At 47.1% G+C, this 23,620-nt stretch overlaps 1 long non-coding RNA gene across 1 annotated transcript in view; it reads right to left on the minus strand.

Annotated features, from left to right (window-relative positions):
• LOC134906691 (uncharacterized) overlaps window positions 1–16,403 on the minus strand; it is a 38,288-nt gene extending 21,885 nt beyond the window's left edge. Inside the window, exons 1-2 of the long non-coding RNA XR_010175771.1 lie at window positions 16,300–16,403; window positions 15,525–15,702 (exon numbers count right to left, since the gene is read on the minus strand). This is a non-coding gene — a long non-coding RNA (uncharacterized LOC134906691). The remainder of the gene's footprint in view (window positions 1–15,524; window positions 15,703–16,299) is intronic.
• Between the last annotated feature and the right edge of the window lie 7,217 nt (window positions 16,404–23,620).

Here is a 23,620-nt window from a genome sequence, read left to right on the forward strand (position 1 = left end):
ACGGAACCTGGGAGGTTGTATCAGACCCCTAGACATGTAAGTAACATGTAGAATAACTGCCCGAAGGCGTGACCACGACAACCAGGATAAAAGTCAATGATGTTTATTATGACAAACTCCGTAACACAGCAGCAGTAAAAGGAAACATAAAAGTCAACAGAGGATAAATACAATTCCTGGGTACTACAGGGTGGCAAGGGCCACAGGCACTGGTAGTGTGAGACAGTTCTTATAATCTTCTAGTTGGAAAGTCCTTACCAGGCCTGACTGTAGCAATGGAGAGAACCCAGGATCGTACCAGCTGATGTTCCAGGAAAGGCTGGGCGGCTGAAGGTAAAACGGCTGCTGTGGATACTGGCTGGAACCAGACTGTTGTTGGTACGGAGTGGATACTGGCTGGAACCAGTTAAATAATAAACGAACTTGAGAGCGATGAAATAATAATGAAGTTTGGAGTTTGAGAGCGGTGAAATAATAATACCGGTGGAGAGTGGTAAACTGCAGAAAAGGACACCGGCCCTTTAAGAGAAGCTGTACACTGCTGGAAGCTAGGCTGGAAGCAGGTGATTGTTTGAGAGCGGTGAAATAATAATACCGGTGGAGAGTGGTAAACTGCAGAAAGGACACCGGCCCTTTAAGAGAAGCTGTACACTGCTGGAAGCTGGGCTGGAAGCAGGTGATTGTTGTAGCTGGAAACAGGTGAGTCCAGAATGAATCGGAGAGTCAGGCTACACCGCAGATGGAATGCTGGTGCGGGTCTCTATAGCAGAAGTCTGGAGACAGGAGCTGGAACCTGGAAGACAACCACAGGGGAGAGACAAACTGGAACTAGGTTAGACAACCAAAGCACTGACGCCTTCCTTGCTCAGGCACAGCATATTTATACCTGCAGCAAGGAAGGGGTTGGCTAGGCAATTATGCAGATTAACAATACAGACAGCAGATTGGTGGAAATGATCAGATGACAAAATCCAAGATGGCTGCGCCCATGCAGACACTTGGAGGGAAGTTTGGTTTGTAATCCATGTGAGAATTGAAACAGCAATGGCGGCGCCGGCCACAGGAGACAGGAGACGCCAGACTGATGATTGCACATCTAAACCACGCGGGCACAGCGGAGGCCGCGGCTGACGTAATCGCCACTCTGACACTCTGCATGCAGGAACTCAGGGACAGCGGTGGAGACCGCGGGGAACGCCATTCCAGATGTTACATGGCGCCGCGGTGACCGCGTCTCAGAGTGACAGGAGAGGAGGCAGGAATGTGGACATCAGTGTAACGGATGGGATCCGGTCCTGGAACGCTGAGCCAGCCTCAGGAGGCATCTGAAGGGTAAGTAATGGCGTCCAGATACCCGGATCGTGACACACACCGTATAACTCGTGATATGAAACCCAGTTAACAGTATGAAACAACTGAGCCTCTCAACAGATGGCTCAACAATAACCCGATTTAGTTAACAATAAGTATGTACAAGTATTGCAGATACACCGCACTTGGGACGGGCGCCCAGCATCCACTACGGACTACGAGAAATAGAATTACCGGTGAGTAAATTCTTATTTTCTCTGACGTCCTAGTGGATGCTGGGAACTCCATAAGGACCATGGGGATTATACCAAAGCTCCCAAACGGGCGGGAGAGTGCGGATGACTCTGCAACACCGAATGAGAGAACTCCAGGTCCTCCTCAGCCAGGGTATCAAATTCATAGAATTTTGCAACCGTGTTTGCCCCTGACAAAGTAGCAGCTCGGCAAAGTTGTAAAGCCGAGACCCCTCGGGCAGCCGCCCAAGATGAGCCCACCTTCCTTGTGGAATGGGCATTGACAGATTTTGGCTGTGGCAGGCCTGCCACAGAATGTGCAAGCTGAATTGTACTACAAATCCAACGAGCAATAGTCTGCTTAGAAGCAGGAGCACCCAGCTTGTTGGGTGCATATAGGATAAACAGCGAGTCAGATTTTCTGACTCCAGCCATCCTGGAAACATATATTTTCAGGGCCCTGACCACGTCTAACAACTTGGAGTCCTCCAAGTCCCTAGTAGCCGCAGGCACCACAATAGGCTGGTTCAGGTGAAACGCCGACACCACCTTAGGGAGAAACTGGGGACGAGTCCTCAATTCTGCCCTATCCATATGGAAAATCAGATAAGGGCTTTTCCAGGACAAAGCCGCCAATTCTGATACTCGCCTGGCCGAAGCCAAGGCCAATAACATGACCACCTTCCACGTGAGATATTTCAGATCCACGGTTTTTAGTGGTTCAAACCAATGTGATTTTAAGAAACTCAACACCACGTTGAGATCCCAAGGTGCCCCAGGGGGCACAAACGGGGGCTGAATATGCAGCACTCCCTTTACAAATGTCTGAACTTCAGGTACTGAAGCTAGTTCTTTTTGAAAGAAAATCGACAGAGCCGAGATCTGTACCTTAATGGAGCCCAGTTTTAGGCCCATATTCACTCCTGCTTGCAGGAAATGCAGAAATCGACCTAGTTGAAATTCCTCTGTTGGGGCCTTTTCGGCCTCACACCATGCAACATACTTCCGCCATATGCGTGATAATGATTTGCTGTAACCTCTTTCCTAGCTTTAATAAGCGTAGGAATGTCCGGAATGCCCTTTTCCTACAGGATCCGGCGTTCAACCGCCATGCCGTCAAACGCAGCCGCGGTAAGTTTTGGAACAGACAGGGCCCCTGCTGCCGCAGGTCCTGTCTGAGCGGCAGAGGCCATGGGTCCTCTGATATAATTTCTCGAAGTTCAGGGTACCAAGCTCTTCTTGGCCAAACCGGAACCACGAGTATCGTTCTTACTCCTCGCCTTCTTATTATTATTCTCAATACCTTTGGTATGAGGGGCAGAGGAGGGAACACATAACCGACTGGTACACCCACGGTGTTACCAGAGCGTCCACAACTATCGCCTGAGGGTCCCTTGACCTGGCGCAATATCTTTTATAGCTTTTTGTTGAGGCGGGACGCCATCATGTCCACCTGTGGCCTTTCCCAAAGGTGTACAATCCTTTGGAAGACTTCTGGATGAAGTCCCCACTCTCCCGGTTGGAGGTCGTGTCTGCTGAGAAGATCTGCTTCCCAGTTGTCCACTCCGGGAATGAACACTGCTGACAGTGCTAACACATGATTTTCCGCCCATCGGAGAATCCTTGTGGCTTCTGCCATCGCCATCCTGCTTCTTGTGTCGCCCTGTTGGTTTACATGGGCGACCGCCGTAATGTTGTCTGATTGGATCAGTACCGGCTGGTTTTGAAGCAGAGGCCTTGCCTGACCCAGGGCATTGTAACTGGCCCTCAGTTCCAGAATATTTTGTGTAGAGAAGTCACCTGACTTGACCAAAGTCCTTGGAAGTTTCTTCCCTGTGTGACTGCCCCCAGCCTCAAAGGCTGGCCTCCATGGTCACTAGGACCTAGTCCAGTATGTCGAACCTGCGGCCCTCCTTAAGATGGGCACTCTGCAGCCACCATTTTAGAGATACCCTGGTCCTTGGAGACAGGGTTATCAGCCGATGCATTTGAAGATGCGATCCGGACCACATGTCCAACAGGTCCCACTGAAAAGTTCTTGCATGGAACCTGCCGAATGGGATTGCTTCGTAGGAAGCTACCATTTTTTCCCAGGATTCGCGTGCAATGATGCACCGATACCTGTTTTGGCTTCAGGAGGTCTCTGACTAGAGATGACAGCTCCTTGGTTTCTCCTCCCGGAGAAACACTTATTTCTGGTCTGTGTCCAGAACCATCCCCAGGAACAGTAGATGTGTCATAGAAACCAGCTGTGACTTTGGACTGTTTAGAATCCAACCCTGCTGTTGTAGCACCTTCCAAAATAGTGCTACCCCGACTAGCAACTGCTCCTTGGACCTCGCCCTTATAAGGAGATTGTCCAAGTACGGGATAATTAAAACTCCCTTTTTTCGAAGGAGTATCATCATTTCGGCCATTACACCGGTAAACACCCTCGGTGCCTTGTACAGTCCTGTCTGGACTTGGTAATGGCAATCCTGTACCACAAATCTGAGGTACTCCTGGCGAGGATGGTAAATGGGGACATGCAGGTAAGCATCCTTGATGTCCCGGGATACCATGTATTCCCCCTCGTCCAGGCTTGCAATAACCGCCCCGAGCGATTCCATCTTGAACTTGAATTTTTTTATGTATGTGTTCAAGGATTTTAATATAAATGGGTCACACCGAACCATGCGGTTTCGGTACCCCAACCCGTGTAGAATAGTAACCCCGTCCTTGTTGAAGTAGGGGCACTTGAGTATTACCTGTTGGGAATACTGCTTATTAATTGCCTCTAGTACAGCCTCCCTGCCTGAGGGAGTTGTCGGCAAGCCATAATCTAGGAAACGGCTGGGGGGAGATATCTCGAATTCCAGCTTGTACCCCTGACATACTTCTTGAAAGAAACAGGGATCCACCTGTGAGCGAGCCCACTGATCGCTGAAATTTTTGAGACGGCCCCCCACCGTACCTGGCTACACCTGTGGAGCCCCCGCGTCATGCTGTGGGCTCAGAGGAAGCGAGAGAAGAATTTTGATTCTGGGAGCAGGCTGACTGGTGCAGCTTTTTCCCTCCTCCCTTGTCTCTGTACAGAAGGGAAACGCCTTTGACCCGCTTGCTTTTCTGAAGCCGAAAGGACTGTACCTGATAATACAGTGCTTTCTTAGTCTGTGAGGAAACCTGAGGTAACAATATTTCTTCCCAGCTGTGGCTGTGGATACGAGGTCCCAGAGACCATCCCCAAATAATTCCTCACCCTTATAAGGTAGAATCTTTTTAAAGTCAGCATCACCTGTCCCGTGACAGGTCTCTAATACCCTCCTGACAGAATGGACATTACATTCATTTTGGATGCCAGCCGGCAAAATATCCCTCTGTGCATCCCTCATATATAAGACGACGTCTTTAATATGTTCTCATGTTTGACAGGGTCACCGACCACGCTGCAGCAGCACGATCTGCAGGTCTCCGTCTAGTACCTGAGTGTGTAAATACAGACTTCAGGATAGCTTCCTGCTTTTTATCAACAGGTACCTTCAAAGTGGCCGTTCCTAAAACGGCAGTGCCACCTTTTTTGACAACCGTGTGAGCGCCTTATCCACCCTAGGGGATATCTCCCAGCGTAACTTATCCTCCTGGCGGGAAAGGGTACGCCATCAGTAACTTTTTAGAAATTACCAGTTTCTAAACGGGGGAACACACGCTTTTCACACACTTCATTTATTCATCTGATGGGGGAACAAAACACTGCCTGTTTTTTCTCCCCAAACCTAAAAACCCATTTTTAGAGGTGCTTGGGTTAATGTCAGAAATGTGTAACACATTTTTTATTGCCGGGATCAAGTCACGGATGTTCCTAGTGGATTGTGTATATGTCTCAACCTTGTCGACACTGGAGTCAGACTCCGTGTCGACATCTGTGTCTGCCATCTGAGAGAGCGGGCGTTTTTGAGCCCCTGATGGCCTTTGAGACGCCTGGGCATGCGCAGGCTGAGAAGCCGGCTGTCCCACAGCTGTTACGTCATCCACCCTTTTATGTAAGGAGTTGACACTGTCGGTTAATACCTTTCACCTATCCATCCACTCTGGTGTCGGCCCCACAGGGGGCTACATCACATATATCGGCCTCTGCTCCGTCACCATATAAGCCTCCTCATTCAACATGTCGACACAGCCGTACCGACACACCGCAGACACACAGGGAATGCTCTAAACGAGGATAGGACCCACAAAAGCCCTTTGGGGGGACAGAGTGAGAGTATGCCAGCACACACCAGAGCGCTATATAATGCAGGGACTAACTGAGTTATGTCCCTAATAGCTGCTTTTCATATAATATATGTATATATACTGCCAAATTTAATGCCCCCCCTCTCTTTTCCCTCTTACTGGTACTGTAGATTGCAGGGAAGAGCCAGGGAGCTTCCCTCCAGCCGAGCTGTGAGGGAAAAATGGCGCCAGTGTGCTGAGGAGAGAGGCTCCGCCCCTTTTTCGCGGCCTATTCTCCCTCTTTTTATGGAATTCTGGCAGGGGTATTTTCCTCATATATAGCCCCTGGGGCTATATATTGAGGTATTTTAGCCAGCCAAGGTGTTTTTATTGCTGCCTCAGGGCGCCCCCCCCAGCGCCCTGCACCCTCAGTGACCGGAGTGTGAAGTGTGTGAGAGGAGCAATGGCGCACAGCTGCAGTGCTGTGCGCTACCTTGGTGAAGACAGAGTCTTCATGCCGCCGATTTTCCGGACCATCTTCTTGCTTCTGGCTCTGTAAGGGGGACGGCGGCGCGGCTCCGGGGCCGAACACCAAGGACTGGGCCTGCGGTCGATCCCTCTGGAGCTAATGGTGTCCAGTAGCCTAAGAAGCCCAATCCGGCTGCAAGCAGGCGAGTTCGCTTCTTCTCCCCTTAGTCCCTCGCTGCAGTGAGCCTGTTGCCAGCAGGTCTCACTGAAAATAAAAAACCTAAGTCTATTCTTTCTAAGAGCTCAGGAGAACCCCTAGTGTGCATCCAACCTCGGCCGGGCACGAAATCTAACTGAGGCTTGGAGGAGGGTCATAGTGGGAGGAGCCAGTGCACACCAGGTAGTCTAAGATCTTTCTAGAGTGCCCAGCCTCCTTCGGAGCCTGCTATTCCCTATGGTCCTTACGGAGTTCCCAGCATCCACTAGGACGTCAGAGAAACTCAGTTATCCCCCTCACATATTGTAGCTGACAATGCGCTGCAGGAGGGTCTCACCACACAATAGGGGTTGGGCCACACCTGTAGTCTGCAGCCAGTGAAGTTAATTGCTAGCCTTGGTAATGAACCTGAGGTAACGGTTGATGTAGCTGGTGTACCATTACCTTTTCTTGTACAGGGGCGGCCAGGTCAGTGTTAAATTCGACAGTAGGTGTAAAAACCATGGGTAAAACAATTTCGGCAATGGGAGTAACAGGAACTGTGCAACAATACCCTTTGAGTAGACCTGCAGAAATTACGATAGGGCCCTTGCAAACCAAACATTCTTTCCTGTTGGCTGCATTGGCTCTGACTAATCTACTCGGGAGAGATTTATTGTGTAAAATGCGGTGTGTCATATACTGTACTCCTGAGGGTGTCTTCTTGGATATACCTGGGAACCACGCTCAAGAAGTACAGGATATATTAGACACCCCTCAAAGGCTAATGTCGCATTCTACTGTTATAGACAAGTGTCCATCAAAGGTAGAGGAAATTATCTCACAAATACCGGGTTCCTTTTGGACCAAAGATGGACAAGACACTGGATTGATGGCAAATGTAGCTCCAGTAGTAGTGCAAGTAAAAGATGGTAGGATAGCTCCAAAAATCCCTCAGTATCCTCTGAAGCCAGAGGTAGAATTAGGAGTGTACCCCGTCATAGAGCGGTTGCTACAACAGGGCATCCTAGTCAGGACGTCCAGCACTGCTAATAGTCCCATCTTCCCTGTGAAAAAGAGTGGGGGGAGGGGTTACAGGCTAGTGCAGGATCTAAGGGGGATAAACAAGATAGTTGAGAGCCAATTCCCCTGTAGTACCCAATCCAGCTGTCATCCTCATGCAAATTCCCTCTACTGCAAAATTCTTCACTGCCATCGACCTCTGTTCTGCCTTCTTTTCTGTCCCTCTGCACCCTGATAGCCAATATATTTTTGCTTTTACATACAGGGGAGTACAGTACACCTGGACTCGTCTTCCCCAAGGATTCATTGACAGCCCGAGTATTTTCTCCCAGGCCTTGCATGATTGTTTACAATCCTTTCAACCTGAGAGTGGATCAGTACTAATACAGTATGTCGATGGCTTATTGTTGTGTTCTGACTCACTCGAATCGTCCTTGAAAGACACGAAACAGCTTCTGTTTCATCTTTCCCAAACGGGACACAAGGTTTCAAAGGATAAGTTGCAGTTGTGCCAGACCAGGGTAAAATATTTGGGACATTGCTTGACTCAAGGACTTAGACACCTCACCGCTGATAGAATACAGGCGATTCACGACATGACTCTGCCACAAACGCAGCAGCAGATCCGCACTTTCCTTGGAATGTGCGGGTACTGCCGAAACTGTATTTCAGGGTTCTCTATACTGGCTTAACCTTTGCAAGAAATGGTCTCTTCAAACAAACCAGAACGGGTCTCACACACAGATGAGTCCGAACTGGCCTTTGAGAGACTCAAACAGTGCCTATCACAGGCACCTACCTACATTAGGTATGCCAGATTATGAGAAGCCCTTTGAATTATACGGTACAGAAAGTGCAGGGTGCGCGGCAGGAGTTTTAACCCAGAGACATGGTGATGCCAGCAGGCCGGTAGCTTACTACAGTGCACAGTTGGGCACCGTAGCGCGGTCTCTCCCCACATGCTTGCAAAGTGTTGCAGCGATAGCTTTGCTAGTAAGTAAAAGCGAAGACATAGTGTTAGGACACAACCTGACCATCCATACACCTCATGCAGTATCAGCCTTACTGAACTCCGCCCAAACCAGACATGTCTCATCTGCTCGGTTTACAAAGTGGGAATTATCACTGATGGCCCCTGTAAACATCACCATTAAGAGATGCAGCTCACTAAATCCTGCAACTTACTTGCCAAGTGTGCCTGGACAGGCACAAAGGGTGGAGGATGAGAATGATGGTGAAGGAGGATTTAGTGCAGACACTGATATGCATGATTGTATGGAATACCTGAATCAGACTTTCACTGCGAGACCTGACATCAGTGACAACCCACTGGAAGGGGTAGACTTTACCTTCTACACTGACGGTAGTTGCCACAGACAAACGGACTCGGAAGACCTGTGTACTGGATATGCAGTTGTAGACGACAGAGGTATCATAGAAGCTGAACCCCTGGGCCCACCGCACTCAGCACAAGTTGCTGAGTTGGTCGCCCTAACCAGAGCGTGTGAATTGGCCAAGGGTAAGTCAGCTAATATATACACAGATTCTAGATATGCCTTTGGAGTGGTGCATGATTTCGGGGCCCTATAGCACCTCAGAAATTTCATGACGGCAGCTGGCACACCTGTAGCGCATGCGTCCCACATAAAAAGACTTCTAACAGCGATACAGGAACCAGACAGAGTGGATGTTATCAAGTGCAAAGCACATACTTACAACCAAGACCCAATTTCACTTGGTAACAGCCGGGCAGACGAAGCTGCTAAATCAGCAGCCAGCACCCCCATACAAACGAACATCACACCACTGATGACATTTAACACGATCAACACACAACAATTAATTGAAATGCAAGATTTGTGTTCATTACAGGAAAAGGCAGTCTGGAGGTCAAAGGGATATGGCCAGGAATCCTCGGGACTGTGGACAGGTGGACAAAGTAAGCCAGTGGCCCCCAGAGCATATCTTCCAAGCTTAGCTGAGGCGGCACACGGTCTGACTCATCTGGGTAAAGAGGGTATGTGTAAGCTGGTGAGAGCCTACTGGTGTGCGCCAGTATTCTCTTCTCATGCAGGTAAGAGAGCAATGACATGTTTTACTTGCTTGAGGAAGAATATTGGAAAGTCAATACCAACAGAGCCATCCCATATCCCTCCAACAGACGGACCTTTTCAGGTAATACAAATCGATTTCATACAGTTACCACCCTGTAGGAATTTAAAATATGTGTTAGTTTGTATTGACGTATTTTCTAATTGGGTAGAAGTGTTCCCTGCTGCCACAAATACTGCTACATTCACTGCAAAGAAAATTGTGCAGGAATTTGTGTGTAGATATGGTATCCCTAGAATAATTGAAAGTGATAGGGGTACCCATTTTACAGGTGAAGTCTTTCAGGTCATGTGCAAACTGATGGGAATTAATAGCAAGCTGCAAACTCCGTACCGTCCACAGGCGAGTGCAAAGGTAGAGAGAGTGAATAGCACTATTAAGAACAAGCTGAGCAAATTAATGGTTGAAACTGGATTGTCGTGGCCAGAAGCTTTGCCACTAGTGTTGTACAGCATCAGAACCACTCCCAGGTCTCCCCTTAACCTATCACCCTTTGAAATTCTTTTTGGTCGACAACCTCATGTAATGATAGACCCCCAGGATGATTTGAAATGTAATAATGAAGTGACTGTGAAATATTTGGTTGGGATGAGCCAGCAGCTGAGAAATCAACAAAGACATTTAAAGCTGGTGATTCCTGACCTGCCGAACAGTAATTGCCATGACATTGAACCTGGGGATTATGTGATGATGCGAAATTTCTTACGCTCAGGTTGCCTCATAGACAGGTGGGAAGGACCGTATCAAGTCTTGTTAACCAGCACAACAGCATTGAAGGTCGCCGAAAGAGAGACTTGGATCCACTCGTCCCACTGCAAGAAGGTCGCTGACCCGGAGAGAACTCGTGACAAAGAGCAGAGTGTAGAGAATCTCGTATCACTGGAGTGTCTGTTTCGGGAACGTTGAGAGGCAGGACTGTTGAAGGGCATCTGAGCACAGAGAGTAACAAGAGCTAGAACGGTTGTCGTACCACTTTCTTTTTTCACCTCCCCCTGCATTTTTTTCCTCTCCTTTCTTTTCTCCTTCTTATTTTCCTCCTTTCCCCTAACGAAATGGATCGATCACAAGAGACTGCGTTTCAGGTTCTATTAGTAATTCTGATTTTGATAAGGACAGTTTGTTTTGGTGAGGGTCCAGAGGGGTCGAGCAGGGATCTGGAATGGGTTCTGATGGCAAGTATGAATTTGTAGGATCTCAGGATCAGCACATCATTTTGGTAAAGGCTGGCATCAGTAAGCGCTCTGGTAGTCAGGGAGCTCGGAGGCACTGTGAGGGGTTATTGTCTGATGAATATTGTATTTGTAGGAACTGTGAGAATATAGTTAAGGATGGGTGCATCCAGAGATGTCAGTCCAACCTTAATATTGACATGGACAGTCATCCGTTGAGTGATTACCACTCACTAGTGGGTAAGGTCTTAAACCAGACAGAATATTGGGTGTGCTCACAGGTACCTCAAGGTCAGAGCAAGTCAGGATTAGTACCATACCCTTTAGCAATAGATGAGGTACTCGAATTACGGGGTGGGAGACTGGTGGACAAGAAATTCAATATTTCTAGGCCCCCTAGTTTGAAGCTCCACCAGTATCATGTAGACAGATTCTTATTATGTTTTAATATTTCCAATTACCGAAAACCGGGAAATTGGGAAGTGACGTGGAATAACCAGACAATGATCTTTTCACACAGAGCTGATAGGATACCCATAGACTCTGAACTTGTACGCCAAATAGCCAACAGTGGAAGGTATTTTCGGTATAGGTATACTCGTGGAAGCAAGACCATGTGGGTTGGAAAAGTATCGCCAGGGTATTGTGCTCATATCATCCAGCCCGATACTTGTACTGAGCAGATGGAAGAACTAGGGATAGGTTTCTTTACATGGAAAGTTTGTAATATGGTGATGTCATATTTTGTCCCCTATGTTCTCCCAGATGATGCCTATTTCATATGTAGGAGGAAGGCGTACGAGTGGCTTGCCCCGAGCTCAGAGGGATTGTGTTATATTGGGAGAATACTACCAGAGGTCATGACCATAACCCATGATAAGATGAAAGACGTTCACCGCAGTGCTCAGGCTCCTTATACTCATACTCACTATGAACACATCATCAAGAGACACCTCATAGATAGGACAGAGCACGCAGCCTCTGATTTGATCCACGAATCCACCGGGAATTCAATTCCTTCTCGCATTAGACATCACCCGTACTGCCAGAGGAATTATAAATTATAGGTATATCCATGCGCTAGCGAACTTGATAGATAATATCACTGAGATGTATGACGACACCTTCAGGTATACGGGAAGGGAGTTACAAGCTTACAAGAAGGAACTGATTCAGCACAGGATGGTCCTAAATTATATCACAGCCGTGACGGGTGGGTACTGTGTTACTCTGGCAACTCAATATGGGGTGAAGTGCTGTACGTATATTACGAACAGTACTGATGATCCAACGGAGATTATCGATCAAAAGATGGACGATATCCTGCAGTTGAAGTGGGAGTTCAGGAGGAAACACAACCTTACATTGGCGACTGTGAGTAATGAACTGACCGGCTGGGTCTCATGGTTAAACCCACAAAATTGGTTCTCAGGTTTAGGAGAGTGGGCTCAAAATGTTATTATGAGTGTAGGGAAGTTTCTCCTTTGTATCCTGGGAGTCGTCATAATTATTGGTTTGATATTTAGGTGTGTTCGAATTCTGACACGGCGCAAGCACGGCACAAAGTTGATGAGTCTAAGGAGCGAGGGCACTGTTATAGCAGCAGACTTAATTTATGACCCATCCATAGAGACAGTGTTATGATAAGGATTGCAAATGAATTTCATGGCCTGTTTCTTTCACCCGTTTTTCTTTTGTTTCCCCCTCTGCCCAGATACATCCATCCGGAAAAGATATCTGCCCTACCCAAAATGTTTATATGAATGTATTTTAGATATGTGTCTTATCTTCATCTCTGCAACCTCCAGTTAATAGCACACATAGTCGACAGGTGATATCCACATATACTAGCACTCACATATGTTTCCCCCTCCATGTATCATCAACTAAATGTGCACCCCATTTGTTTTAACAAGAAGCTGAAAAGAGCTCGGTAGTGTTTGTTGGCCCATTTACAGACCCTTGATACGGGATGAGAAGGATTTAATGTATACTTCGCAATACCTCGAAGCTTATTTAGAACATATACGGCACGATGATACATGCCCCTCAGACATGGATTCATACATACATGCTTTTTACTATCCCACTAGGTCATAAATTTCCTACCTACCACTCTCTCCTGACTATCCAAACTTCTGTAGATATCGTGTAGATATTTTTCTGTTTAGTGATTAGATAGTGGCAGTTATTAGTGACTGCCAAAGGGTGGACTGTCAAAGTTTAAAAATATTGCAGTACACACATCACGTACAAACTACACACAGATGGCCTCTGCACGTGTACTTGTTCTGTCGTGCGTGCACATATTCGCAATTTGCGTATGGTCGCTCCTGCGGTCCTGCGCATTAGCGCGTGGTATGGGTATTTACGGTAGAGTTTGTGAACGCATGGAAAGCTATCAAAACACATTACATATTTAATCCAAATAGTGCACAATGTACACATAGCCTCCCTGCACCACATCAGAAAGTAACAGCAGTTTAAATGGTTTCAGAACAAAGGGATTCACCTTTACAGAATAGGAGGGGACAGAACAAGGTTATAAGGTGGTGTTTGGTATCCAGCTGAAGGGTATTTTAAGGGTAACATTCCGGTGTTGGTTTGAGAAAGATCGCATGTTCCTGCGGATAGTTATGTGCAGGAGCAGAATATAGATATAAACTGTATTTACTGTACATTATGTATGCGGCGGGAATCCAGAGGAGACCACCCACAAGAGCAGTTGGGAAAGACATCGCCTACCTATTCAAACCGACCTATGACCTCTCCTGTACTGTAAATGTGCATCCCTGTGTCTAATGGACAAAGAGATTACAGTATCTATTGTATTGCTTTTTGGAAGAATTGTATAAAGAGAGCCTGCTCCAGGCCTGGTCAGACACAAGACTCACAACGTTATCTATCAGATGACGGAGGACCGGACCGGGTAGCGCAAGCGAATCCACTCACGTATGTACCATTGAATGTAGCCATTTACTCTGTTATATTGTATTGTATTATTTGTATTGTAACCCCCTTTCAGCAATAATACGCTGTGGTGTCGGAACCCAGCGGTTTAATTACAATCTGGTGTCCTGTCTTCATTGCCCTGCTAAGGTTTAAAGTGTATTATCATTGCATTGCATTGCTGTAAAAGGTTTAAAGTGTATCTCTGGGTGTGTACGTGCTGTGAGTACTTTGTACCATCAGCGCTGCATTTGTACGCTATGTCCGTACACAGCACGTGACTTTATACGCTAATAGCGTACAATGTACGTAGAGTGTGTATTAAGTACAGCGGCTCCATGGTAAAGTGTATTTAAGGTGTGTTTAAAGTATAGCTTTCATTCCTAAGGATAAATCAGCATTATCACCCCGTATTTTAACAACCAGCACCGGGCTCTGCGTCCGGTCCTGGTGCAAAAAATACGGGGGACAAAAGATGTATGGGTCCCCCGTATTTTTCACACCAGCACCGGGCTCCACTAGCTGGAGAGATAATGCCACAGCCGGGGGACTCTTTTATACCGGTCCCTGCGGCCGTGGCATTAAATCCCCAAATAGTCACCCCTGGAGGAGTGGGGACCCCTTAAATCAAGGGGTCCCCCCCTTCCAGCCAGGGGTGAAGCCCGAGGCAAAACCCGCCCCCCCCCACCCCAATACAAGGGCGGCGGATGGGAGGCTGATAGCCAGGTGACAAAATAAAGAATATTGTTTTTTGTAGCAGAACTACAAGTCCCAGCAAGCCTCACCCGCAAGCTGGTACTTGGAGAACAAGTACTAGTATGCGGGGGGGAAACGGGCCCGCTGGTACCTGTAGTTCTACTGCAAAAAAAATACCCAAATAAAAACAGTACACACACACCGTGATAGTAAAACTTTATTACATACATGCACACCGACACACACATACTTACCTATGTTGACACGACGGCTCGGTCCCCTTTACCAATAGAATCCACGGTGTACCCGTAAATAAAATTATACTCACAAAAATCCTGTGTAGATCGCAAAACCCGATCCACGCACTGAAAGGGGGATCCCCTGTCAATTTTTTCCCCGTATTTTTACAACCAGGACCGGCTCAAAGAGCCCGAGGCTGGTTATGCTTAGGAAGGGGGACCCCACGCATTTTTTTTTCAGGATTTTTTAAACACTTTTGTGCCGTCCATGAAGTTGAATCCAGGACGCACACTTTCAATTGGTCCGTTTTTCGACAGCGGGACTGTCGAATCCGTTTTTTATTGAATATGTCGAATTCGGGTTCCGGCGGGAGGGTGTCTGACTTTCGAATTGTGTCGAATTTAAAAACAGTCGAATTCCGGCCGGAATTCGACCGCAATTGCATATACCCCATAGTAACACATGGGGTAAATTTACTAAAGCTTCTAAAACAAAATTGGTGATGTTGCCCATAGCAACCAATCAGATGCTATCTATCATTTTCTAAAAGGCAATATAGAAATGACAGACAGCATCTGATTAGTTGCTATGGGCAACATCACCAATTCTCTGTATTAGAAGCTTTAGTAAATTTACGCCCATTACAATATGTAATTATTTTATTACTGAATTTCTCTTATGTATGAATATCATTGTGTATATATATATATATATATATATATATACTGTATATATATATATATAGAGCATTTCCATACAGTTGGTCCCGGTGTAATATTCCACATATACCTCCAAGATAGCACGGCACTCGCAGGGACTCGTTACACCAAAAATTTAATAACGGTGTTTACATAGTCAACATGTTTCGAGGCGGACGCCCCTTCCTCAGGACACACCAACAAACAACAGACAAACATACAGTGAACATTTAAATACCTGATAACTAGAAGATCCACCCGCCGCGCTAATCGACCACAGCTGCCGCCGCTGAAAGACCGCGGGCACCTCACTTCCGGATCCACGCCGGCTGACGTTGCTTAGCAACCTCCTGCTTGCGTTCCAGCGGAGAGGAACCAGCTACTGTGTCATTAAGCGGCGCTGCACATGGACGAGGCTGGGGGGAACAAAACAACATACACATATATATAAAACCATGACCGCTTATTTAACCTATTAACCAGCAGCATCAATCACAAACACAAATTACCAGAACTGTAGGACATAACATATCCCGCATATCTTGTCCACAGGAGTGCAGAATAACATATACCCACGACTTAATGACACAGTAGCTGGTTCCTCTCCGCTGTATGTTTGTCTGTTGGTGTGTCCTGAGGAAGGGGCGTCAGCCTCGAAACATGTTGATTATGTAAACACCGTTATTAAATTTTTGGTGGAACGAGTCCCTGCGAGTGCCGTGCTAGCTTGGAGATATATATATATATATATATATATATATACACATATACACATATATATATATATATACTACACAGCTGGGTCCGGCACTCCTCGTCCCTGCTGGGTACCTGCTCCGGTGCCCTCCTTAAGCAATGCTAGCTTAGTATATATACGATGGAAGGCGGCACTCGGAGGCTTTCATCAATTCAAAACAGCGTGCTTTAATCGACGTTTCGGGAGACGAACTCCCTTCCTCAAGACACATCAAACAAGTGTGCAAACACTGCAAAGCAACATTTAAATAGCTTACCAGCCCCTGGCTCACCCGTTCCCGCTGCAGACAGCGGCGTCCCGATCCACGGCACCCTGCACTTCCGGGTTCAGATGACTCCGCCCCTCGGTAGTGACGTCCTTCCGTGGACAGGTACTACCGCTGCTGCAGAGGTAAACACAGGAAGTGACAGAGCGTTACCATGGGGGTAACTAAACAATAACAACACATATCAAACATATGAACGTGACCTGTAAAATCTGACCACATATTGCGGAAACAAGTGATTAGAATATTAAAAAACCCAAGTGCACATTAAGACACATATTGCATAATGCAAGGGTGTGAGAACAGAAGTGAAAAACATGTCTAAAATCCACTTATTAAAAAATCCATTCCTTAAAAGATATGAAAAATGCATAATAATCGTTAAGGCATAACCCCTATTCTCAAGAATGTAACACTTAAATCTCTTTAATAATTTGTTGATTTGATGCTTGAGTTGCCATCTCCGCATCCCACCAGGTCTGCGGCACCCTCATATTGGTTTATTGGAACCACTCACCCGGACACTGGCGCAGCAAGTAGACACGGGAGCACTGGACACTTGCACTTTGCACTTTTTTTCTTTTCTTGTAATTTTTCCTTTTTTTGTCGTGGCATATCCCAGAGACAGCCTTCCATTTGTCTGGTAGTTATACCAGGTGTATATACACCGTAATTGACATTCTGACCTCTCCATATAACAACATGGCTACGTCGGAACTGGACCCTGGCTCAAGCTTATCTGCTACGATGTGACAACTATGATGTATTAAGTTTTTCAGACATTGAGGCCGAAAGCATCTTGTTAAAGGAGCCAGCCTTTGAAGAAAATGTGACCTCCTCTAATGAGGAGTTATTCCGTGAGCTGTTTAAATTACGCAAAAGAGAAGTAGACTTCATGTATCACGGACGTACCCTCTCGGATTACTACAGAAACAAGCAAATCCCGAGGGGGTTCCGTGTCCAGAAGACTCCGACCATCAGGCGGCATAACGCCAGTTTCTGCAGACGGTGGATCTCGGTCCTCAATAAATGTGCCATGGACCTCATGCTCCTGGTTTTAGAGGAATCCACCTGTGAGGTCAATGTGGCCAGAGAGAAGCTACGTAATTTTGAGGAACAGCATTTGCAAACGCTCACTGATGACAAAACGATCAACTGGCTGGACAAACTTAAAAACCAGGTGGAGACTTACAGGCTTGAGTTGCTGAAATACAAAAAGGATAAACTACACAATTTTTCAATGGAAGGTTGAAGCGTTCAAATTCAATAGAACTTTGAAACTCAAGGAACACTTTGGGAAAAATACAGAACAAATACAGAGGAGGGCATCGATTCCTCAAATAAAAAGGTTAACGTCTGGTTCTAAGTTTGATCCCGTCTCCCATAACGCTTCGATCAAGACATTTACACGGATGCTGGAACACCTGCAAGATCATCCGCCCCCTCAGGTTCATAGAAATATGTCCCGTGAGGAATACAGCGCCCTGAAGGACTTAAGGGTCAGACAGGACATTATTATAAGGGGTGCGGACAAAGGGGGAGCGATTGTTATTCTAGATACCAGTGATTACATCGCGGAGTGCGATCGGTTGTTAGCAGATTGTCTGACTTATAGTGCATTGGATGGGGATCCAACTGCCATATACAAGGTGGAATTAGATAACATGTTAACACAGGCTAGGACAGGGGGCTTAATTACAAATTAAACATATAACAGATTGGTGTGCCCATACCCGGTAGTCCCTGTCTTTTATTCAATCCCCAAGATTCACAAGGATCCGCAGCACCCCCCTGGCCGGCCTATCATCTCGGCCAGGGGGTCGCTGTGTGAATCCATTGCAGTCTATTTGGATTTTTTCCTACAACCATGCATCCAAGCCACTTTTTCCCATTTAAAAGATTCCAGCACGCTGTTGAGACAATTTGCACAACTAGGGCCTCTTCAGGCAGGCACAGTGCTAGCCACGCTCGATGTTACGAGCCTTTACACTTGTATACCGCACCGAGCAGGGCTGGCAGCCTTATTACGAATAACACCTTATTACGAATAACCCTTTATATGAGGGCCCCGGTATTGATTTGTTTATTAACCTTTTGGAATATATGTTAACGCACAATTATTTTCTCTTTAATGGCAAGTTTTACATACAGAATAGCGGCTGTGCCATGGGGTCGGCGGTGGCCCCATCGCTGGCCAATGCCTATATGTGGGAAGTGGAGCGACAGGTGTTTTTTGAAGATCGAGAGATAGCCGGGCAGATTAAGCTATACACACGATACATAGATGACCTCCTGCTTTTCTGGATTGGTAAAGAGGAGGTTCTGTCTCGGTTGGTTGAAACACACAACCGGTCTATGAGTCCGGTCAAATTTACTCTTAACACCCATTTGTCCGAAAAAAAATTCTGGACATTAAAATCATGTTGCGAGAGGGACAGATAGAGACGACAGTATACACCAAGCCCACTGACCGCAACACGCTGCTTAGATATGACAGCTTCCATCCGCCTGCGTTAATTCAAGGCTTACCCTACTCCCAGTACCTCCGGGTGTGCAGAATTACCAGCGCCCCTGAGGATCTGGAAATGCAACTTAAAGCCATGACTGAAAAGTTTCTACAAAGGGGGTATCCCCCTGGATTATTGAAACAGGCATGTGCAAGGGCTAGATCGAAGAACAGAGAGGAATTACTCCAGGCTAAGATACGCACAGATCAGTCCACCAAGGTGGCGTGGGTCAATCAATTCAATACTGCCAGCAAGACAACTTGTAAAAAAGTTAAACAAATGTGGCCCATTATCACCTCTGACCCCAATCTACAAGCGTTAAAAAATAGCAGAATCATGCCGTGTTATACCCGCAGCGCTAATTTAAAAGATCTAATAGTAAAGAATGATGTGACTGGGTTTAAATCGATACAACCCAACACCCATTTTTTGACACGTAAAGCGGGTTGCCACAAGTGTTTGGGCTGTACAACATGTAGTTACATGTTGACAGGGGATTCTATCACGCATCCCCACACAGGAAGAAAGATCAGGATCCAACGTGCACTTACATGTAGTTCAGTGTTTGTCATTTATGTGCTGATTTGCCCATGTAGTCTATACTACGTGGGCAAAACACAGTGCATGTTTAAAGAATGGATGGCCCAACATCGATCTGCCATCAGGGCCGCAGTAGCAGCGGGCAAAAGTGACCAACCAGTGGCGCGTCACTTTGCACAGATGCGTCACAGCATGGCATCGGTACGATACAACATTGTGGACCAGGTCTCAGACTCCTTGCGGGGAGGTAACCGTGCCATTAAATTGTTACAACTCGAGGCAAGGTGGATCCATAAATTGGATACGATCCACCCGCGGGTCTTAAATGAATACCTGAGCCTCAATTGCTTCCTTTAAAGTCAGGTGGTTGAGCCAACATGCCATCCATAGATAGTGGCACTTTTGAACCAGGCGACATTCAGCTAAAGTGCAGGAAAGCCCACGCTGCATTTTTCATGTAAAAATATTGGCACACAAATGTGGTGGTGGTATGGGTGTCGTTTGTCACCTATGCTGTGTGTGCTATCAATCTATATGCCATTATGGATTAGCATCAAATCAACAAATTATTAAAGAGATTTAAGTGTTACATTCTTGAGAATAGGGGTTATGCCTTAACGATTATTATGCATTTTTCATATCTTTTAAGGAATGGATTTTTTAATAAGTGGATTTTAGATATGTTTTTCACTTCTGTTATCACACCCTTGCATTATGCAATATGTGTCTTAATGTGCACTTGGGGTTTTTTAATATTCTAATCACTTGTTTCCGCAATATATGGTCAGATTTTACAGGTCACGTTCATATGTTTGATATGTGTTGTTATTGTTTAGTTACATCCCCATGGTAACGCTCTGTCACTTCCTGTGTTTACCTCTGCAGCAGCGGCAGTACCCGTCCACGGAAGGACGTCACTACCGAGGGGCGGAGTCATCTGAACCCGGAAGTGCGGGTGCCGTGGATCGGGACGCCGCTGTCTGCGGCGGGAATGGGTGAGCCAGGGGCTGGTAAGCTATTTAAATGTTGTTTTGCACTGTTTGCACACTTGTTTGCTGTGTCTTGAGGAAGGGAGTTCGTCTCCCGAAACGTCGATTAAAGCACGCTGTTTTGAATTGATGAAAGCCTCCAAATGCCGCCTTCCATCGTCTATATATTATATCTGGCCCTGAGGACGGGGTTTGGTCCCCGAAACATGTTGGCCCAATAAAGTATATTCTTTTTACGCTGTGAAGTCTGCATTGAGTGCCGCCCAAATTACCACTATTATATATATATATATATATATATATATAAAAACATGCAACATAGGGCGAGATTCAGATGTTTTTCTGCTCGGCAGCCACTAGATAGTGCCCAACGGAGCTATGCAAATGTAGCTCCGTTAAGTCGCGATCAGCTGCTGGGGTCTACATTTCAGCTCGCACCCGCCGCGGGGTGGTGAGCATTTAAATGTGTGAAAAGTGATCCTTTGGGCGCCTAAATGTCACTTTTCCCGATCGCGCTGATTAGTTTAGTCGGTTTAGCCGCTTTACACGGCAAAACCTGACACTAATGGGCACAATCAGCTCGAAAGGGGACTTCAATTGAATATCACCCCCTGCGATCTCCTGTCACTTTAGACAGGAGATCAGAGGCGATAACAATTGAATTTCCCACATAATGTTAATATTTAACCATGTATATTCCCACATAACGCGGTTTTAATTGGGTAATAGTTAGTTTTAGTTTTATTGTGCACTTGTTTGTATGTTATTATGTTTTAATTTTGTATTTCACAGTGTACGTCCGCGTTGCCCTGGTAAGACAGAGAGTGGCGTCATAGTGTGCGCTCTGGGCTGTGTCACTGGTCACTGACGTCTGACATAATGAGGCACAGTGTCTGCCCGCAGGGAAGCCGGTAGGAAGTGCTGCTGCTAACATGGATGCTGAATGATGATGTCATACATCGGGCAGCGGGCGGGAACGCGGATCGGCCACAGTCCCTGGCCATCTGTTATATAATGTATGTTTGTTTCTATTATTACTTGGGTTCTTGGACCGAAATGTTGAACAGACTACAGTGTCTTTGACTCTTCAAGTCCCATGAGTGCCGCTGACTTTGACTGTATACAGTGTCAGAGAGAGAGAGAGAGAGAGAGAGAGAGAGAGAGAGACCGTGTCAAGGAGAGAGGGAAAATGGAGAGAAAGTGTCAAGTAGAAAGGGAGAGAAACAGTGTCAGTCAGGGAGAGAGAGACACAGTGTCGGAGAGCGAGGGATTGTGTCAGTGAGAGAGACAGGGTCAGCGAGGAGGGAGAGAAAGAGTAAGAGCGACAGTGTAATGGAGAGAGAGCTATAGAGTGAGACAGTGTCAGGGAGAGAGGCAGTGTCAGGGAGAGAGTGTCATGGAGAGAGACAGTGTCGAGGGTAGAAGGGGAGAGAGTCAGGGAGAGAAAGTGTGAGAGAGAGAGTAAGGGAGAGAGGCAGTGTGTGAGAGAGCCAGGAAGAGAGTGAAGGAGATAAACAGTGTCAGAGAGATAGAGAGAGAGAGAGAGAGAGAGACAGTGTCAGAGAGTGTGTCAGGGGGAGAGAGGGGAGTAAGAGGGTTTCAGGGGTAGAGAGAGAGAAAGAAAGGGGAGAGAGAGGGCTTCAAGGAAAGAGGTAATGAGAGAGAGGGTGTCAGGGGGAGAGAGAGAGAGATAGTGTCGAGGGTAGAGGGAGAAAGTGTCAGGGAGAGAAAAAAGTGTCAGAGATAGTGTCAGGGAGTGAGAGAATGTCAGGAAAAGAGAAGAGGAGAAAGACAGTGTCAGGGGGAGAGAGAGGCAGTGTCAGAGAAAGATAGTCAGGAAGAGAGTGAGGGAGAGAAACAGTGTCAGAGAAAGACTGTCAGGGGGAGAGAGGGGAGCAAGAGCAGGTGTCAGGGGGAGAGAGAGGGCTTCACGGAAAAAGAGGTAATGAGAGAAAAAGAGGGGAGAGAGGGCTTCATGGAAAAAAGAGTTAATGAGAGAGGGCATCTGAAAGAGAGAGAGAGAGAGTGTTAGAGAAAGACAGTGTCATTGAGAGAATGAGACACTGCCAGGTAGCGAGAGGAAGAGAGACAGTGTCAGGGAGAGAGAGTGTCAGAGAGAGAGGGAGGGAGACAGTGTCAGGGAGAGAAAGACAGTGTCAAGGATAGATGGAGAGACAGAGTCAGGGAGAGAGAGAGAGAGAGAGAGAGAGAGAGAGTGGAAGACAGTGTCAGGGAGAGAGAGAGTGGAGGACAGTGTCAGGGAGAGAGAGAGAGAGAGAGAGAGAGTGGAAGACAGTGTCAGGGAGAGAGAGATGGAGAGAGAGACAGTGTCAGGGAGAAAGAGAGGGGGAGAGAGAGAGAGAGAGACAATGTCAAGGATAGAGATATAGTGTCAGGGAGAAAGACAGAAGCAGTATCAAGAAGAGAGGGAGGGAGAGAGACAGTGTCAGGGAGAGAGCGGCAGTGTCAGGAAGAGCCAGGAAGAGAGTTAGGGAGAGAAACAGTGTCAGAAAGAGAGAGAGTGTCAGGGGGAGAGGAGCAAGATAGTGTCAGGGAAAGACAGTGTCAAAGAGGGAGAGAGGAGCAAGAGTGTGTCATGGAGAGAGTCAGGGGAGAAAGAGAGGGAGGGGGAGCAAGCACTACATAACTACAGCGCAGCCACAGGTCTCTAATGGGGATGGGTACTTTACTACATTAGGACCTGCCCCTAAATACCTGCAAATCATGGCAGTGCCATGCCCTCCTGCAGGAAGCCGCAGCAAGGAGCCTCCATCAGCCGGGCCCACCGCAGCAAGGAGACTCCTTCAGCCCGAACCCCCGTAGCAAGGAGCCTCCATCAGAGAACCACGGCAACAAGGAGACTCCGTCAGCCTATAGATAGATAGATTTGAGCAAGCCTACAGGGTTCACTACGATATGCCGGCGGTCGGGCTCCCGGCGACCAGCATACCGGCGCCGGGAGCCCGACCGCCGGCTTACCGACAGTGTGGCGAGCGCAAATGAGCCCATTGCGGGCTTGCTGCGCTCGCCACGCTACAGGCACGGTGGCGCGCCACGCTATTTAATTCTCCCTCCAGGGGGGTCGTGGAAACTCGTGGACCCCCACGAGGGAGAATAAGTGTCGGTATGCCGGCTGTTGGGATCCCGGCGCCGGTATACTGTGCGCCGGGATCCCGTCAGTCGGCATACTGAAGACCACCCAGCCTACATGCACAGAAGATCTGTGGTTAGTTCTCCAAGATTTTTGGAACAACCTCCGTGTCAAATTCCTTTAAA

Source organism: Pseudophryne corroboree, chromosome 1 (assembly GCF_028390025.1).
Source record: "Pseudophryne corroboree isolate aPseCor3 chromosome 1, aPseCor3.hap2, whole genome shotgun sequence".
Lineage (NCBI taxonomy): Eukaryota > Metazoa > Chordata > Amphibia > Anura > Myobatrachidae > Pseudophryne > Pseudophryne corroboree.